Source organism: Candoia aspera, chromosome 3 (assembly GCF_035149785.1).
Source record: "Candoia aspera isolate rCanAsp1 chromosome 3, rCanAsp1.hap2, whole genome shotgun sequence".
NCBI classification, from domain to species: domain Eukaryota; kingdom Metazoa; phylum Chordata; class Lepidosauria; order Squamata; family Boidae; genus Candoia; species Candoia aspera.
In genome coordinates, this window is record NC_086155.1 from 51,017,494 (window position 1) to 51,022,658 (window position 5,165).

A 5,165-nucleotide genomic window follows, 5' to 3' on the forward strand; every position below is an offset into this window, starting at 1 on the left:
GAAAGAGGCATTTTCTCTGCCCTTTTCCAACTTCATTGTTTCTTGCTCTCTTTGATTGCATTCTTTGTAGCTATCATTTTCTTTCTATACACATTATACTTTTTTTAGCCTCATTTTGCAATTTCTTATATCTCATCCACAGACTCTTCCATTTCAGCATTCTACCAAGCATCTTTTTCATATGTCCCACTTGCTTGACTTCACAAACGCAGTAAGTTCTGTAACATTCTATTCCAAGGAGCTTTCTCATCATCTTTTCTTATGTTCATTTTCCATTCATTCAATAAGGAAATTAATCCGTCTTCTAATACTTCTTGTGGGTCTCCCAGTTTCTCTTCTTGCAGTCATTCTACTTTCATTCTGGTTTCTTTCTTTCTTTTTCTTTTCTTTCATGCCCATTTTCCCCTAAGATGCATTCTTGACACTACCAAATCATAATCTGTCCTAAATTCAGAACCTTTCATCACCCTTTATCTAATTGATTTATTCATTGGATTAATTTATTCAACTTGTAGCCAGCCATAATCTGCCAGCAGCTGACAAACAAATATTCATCACATAAAATGTTCCCAGTAAATATGAATAAAAAATTATAAATAAAGACCTCCTAACCAAAGTCCAGAAAAAAACCAGCAACAGGCAGAATTTCAGCCTGCAGTCACTCAGGCTACAAAAGCTCTTTGGAACTTCTCAAGTCTTCAATATTTTCTAAAACACATAAACAATCAAATTGTGCTTTTAAATTTATATTCATTCTTTTGCCATATATGTGCATCAACAGACTTATGGTTAAATCATATATCTGAAATAAAGAAATCTTTTTCTAATCTGAAACTGATCAATCAGTCACCATTTCCCTTCATTCCTGGGTCTTCAAGTTATGTACTTTCTCGCCCTCTTTCCACCCATCCATTAATATCACATCACAGGTTGCATATTCATATTCATTCAGAATTTTACACCTTTTCCCCTAAAACTTATTCCTGTTTCATTCATTATCATGATCTAGTGGAATGTTAACATTCACTGAGTCACCAGCCTCTGAATCCCTACTTTCATATACATCCACAACAATGTAGGTAATATTAGTTCATACTTTTAGACATACATTGTAGCCCTTTCATTCATAATTAAACCTACCCATTTATAATAAAGGCGGGATAAAAATTAATTAAATAAATAAGTAAATAAATAACATATTTCCATGCATGTATTCAACTTCACAAGATCAGATCAGCTTCATTCAGATCTGTTATATCCTCCTCCTTTCTCTTACTTTTATGGACACAAGCATTCCTGTTTTTCTTCCTTTAATTTCCTTCCTTCCTTTATTTATTCTTTATTCTTTCTTCCTCTATTTATTCTTTATCCTTTATTCCTCTTACATTCTTAGTTGCAGTCTTCCATATATCATGTTTATCACCAAATGGGCCCATAAATATTGGCCTCTGGCATGTTACAGCTTTGATTTATCAAGATTTTCATATAATAGTAAAAGAAAGAGCAAACTAGGCCACACCTTAGGCATTCCCTGACCACATGCAGCATTCCCTGCTAACAATAAGAACACTGCCAGTCAGTTTGGGCAGTACACCCCACGTAGAGCCAAAATCCAGCTTTATCACAAGTATGCTATTACTATTATTGTGCTATTCTATGTAAGCTAAGATCTCTATTTTGGAGACTATCTTGCAAACCAACACACTCTTGCCTATATCCCACCAACTAGGAGGTGCATGCAGTATACTTAGGAATATGCAATTATGTTTCTGCAGTTATTAAAGTTATTAGCATACTCTGCTAACTTTGCAGTCTAAAACCATAGGTAATTCAGGGAAACCTTTAAAATGTGTATGTTTTTAACTGTTTTTATTTATTTATTTATTTATTTATTTATCTATTTTGGATTGTGTAAGCCACCTAGAGTCTACCAGAGTGGGCACCTATATCATCATCATCATCATCATCATCATCATCATCACTGAAGTGGTCAGCTGAGCAAGTAGAAATACATAACCACCCCAGCTGGTATAGTTCAACAAAACGGGGGGGTACCAACATGAAGAAAAATGATCAACAGTACATTTGTCAGTGAAAGAGAAACTGGACACTACCAATTTTGGGAACAGCATCTATGACATCTATGAACAGCCAGTTGGAATTTATATAGAACACACAGAATGTTCTTCACAGTTATGTTCATCTGCAACAAAAGTGGAAGAGGATGCGTCAATAGTGGTCAGGCTGACCTGCAAGAGTTTGGGATTTGTGTTTGTGTGTGTGTGAGAGAGAAGATCAAGCCCTACCTTATGATCTGACCTGGCCAAATGATAAGAATCTGCTTTGCTTTGGCTGGTTGTCCTGCAAGAGCTGCCTAATTCCAATCAGATTCCATTTTCAGGACCCACCACGGGACTGAATTCTGAAACATCCCCATAATTTTTGCAGTAATGTATCACTTCCAAGAACGTTCTGTGCATTCCATGTCCATGTCTAATGGCTGGAAGAGGTAAATTCTGCCCCTCCACCCCAACTGGTGGTGTCCTCTTTCACAAACACAGCTTCTCTTGCTTTTTGTATGCTTTGGAGAAATACCTACTTTAGGAGCATATCCTAGAGAAAAATGATATTCTAACGCTAAAAGTATTGGTTGCTCTTGCTGCCTCCCTCTGCTTTATTTCATCTCACTTTTCTTCTGCCTCAGCTAATTTGGCCTGTACCTCTCAGCATTTCATAGAGCCTTGCCACTCCCTTGCATTTGGCATGATCTGAGACTGGAGGCTTTGAACATTTGCCTGGCTCCCAAAGTGGGATCTATGAATCAGATTTCCCCACCCCCATTCCTTTTAATAGTATTCATAGTAACCTTGGCAGCTGGAAGTATAGCCCTGAGGGAAATTACCCCCTGTACCATCCCGTTAATTAAAAATATTTTCTGGAAGCTTCTATTTGCCTTGGAGGGTAAAAATATACAGGTACTCAAATTATATCTGTACATTTAACCATGGATAGTAGCAGTCTCAGAAGTCATTGGAAAGATAGCGCAGGGGGAAAGGATTATTCATATTTATTTATTTGCACACACTATTACATTGGCAACTACAATCTTGATCCAATCTCCCTTTTCTCCCAGCAGTTTTGAATTACTTGTTTAATTATAGTTGCTCTTATTCACAAATCTCACCTTCCACATTTTATAGTTTGGCCTATAGCAGCTCCTAAAGGAAGCTCGCAGGAGCAGCCTGGTTTTCCTTGAGCTAATTAGATTAGAGAGACTGACGTTGTTCCCATATTGGGTCTCATTGTATATTTTGAGGTAAATTAGTTAAAATCCAATATATTATCAATGTTCTTCTTGTCCATAGAAAACAGACCTAACACTGCAATACAACACTGAGTTTTTCTCTCAAAAGGGAAAACAAAATATTGTTTCTTAAACAAAAAGCCAAGACTGGGAGAGGGGGGCATAAAATGCTAAAGGGGGGCATCCACTCTCCTTGGGCTTATGAACATAATTAGGAAGCTGACAAAAAAAAAAAGATATTTTTACCCAGTCTACCTTCTAGCCCCTGTTTGCATTACATTCAGCTTCAAGAAAAAATGGAAATGGTATCCAAAGATGTCCTGATTGTAGACATAATCTACTTCTGTTTAAAGATTACAAAAATAAGAAACAAATGAAGTTCTCCTTTAGGTCATGCTCAGCTCCAAGTGATTTCTTGGTAGTTTTGTTGACCACAGGATAGAAGTATTTTGCCGCAGCCACCTTCTGAGGTGTTTTCTGGTTTCTCAATCTATCTTACAACCCTGATATTCTCTGGAGACCTTCCATCCAAGTATTAACTATGCCCAGCCCTGCTTAGTCCTGACCAGGTTGTCCAAGGGCTGCTTTCTGTTGAGACCAACAGCTCCTGCTTACTCCAACAGAAAGTACCATGTTCACCCAAATGTCCAACATCACCCAAATGTCCAAACTTGCATGAAAAATACCTCTAAGCAAGAGGAAGAGAATCCTACCAAATGCCTGTAAATCCGCCTAAGTTCAAAGATCTACTGGATTTCAGAGTTAAAACTAAACCAAACCACATGACTTACAGGCTCTACCCCACAAGTATCCAGTGAGCCCCATGTAAAAAGCAGCTCAAAGGGAGGGAGAAACAAACAAAGGAAGTAAAGAAACAAACACACAGTGATGGTGTGTGAAAATGATGATGGTCAGAGGTAGGAAGAAATGCTCTGAGGAACAGCAGCAAATGTGAATAAGGATAGGGTGGGGGAATCGCCTCCTATTGCTACTAACTAAAAGGCACCATGAAGCAGTTCTGTCTTTTCCTCCTTAATTGATTTTTCTGAGAGAGAGAGAGAGAGAGAGAGAGAGAGAGAGAGAGAGAGAGAGAGAGAGAGAGAGAGAGAGAAGTGATGGAGAAACCCAAGAAAATTACAAATGGAGGACCGTAGCAGCCAGACTCCTGGTAGAATTCTGCAAGCACTCTTATATCCAACAATGCTATTTGGGGATTTTACCAGTAACATCTAAGTGTTATTCTCTCCTTGTGACATTAATCAGCTCAGGACTGTTTCGAGCTTTTCAGTGAAAGAAAAGGTATTGGGGGAAGGGGGGCGGCTCCTGATTGCTATGTGGATGCATTTGTGTCGTTTTCCTGATAAAAATACAGAAGGGGATTGCCATTGCCTTTTATTCTGGGATTTGCTTTGTTTCTTTATTTTTGTTTCTTTACCTCCCAGTATAGCCTACAGCCTAGGGATTTCCTAGTGGTCTCCAATACTAACCAACTCTGATCACACTTAAGCTGTTTCAGAAGCATTGAAGATGGTGCTGCTACTTGCTGTGAAAAATACTGATACATGCTCCCACACAGAGGCAAGTGACTGTCATGGCTTCTCATGCACCAATTCAGTGGACCTTTGGTTTGTCCTGAGACAGCAAAATGGATGAGGCAGCCCACAATCACAGTTTTGTTTCCTTCAGTGTCATAGGTGTTTTTCTCTTTCCTCGTGTCTCCATTTAACCCCTACAGTCCAATTGCATCAGCTGTTGGCTGAGCATAACACATGCCTGCCAAGAATGTCTAAGAAGGTCAGGTGATGGTCCATGTTCCTTTTCCTCTCCTACTCGCAGCTCACACACTAAGACTACACAACCT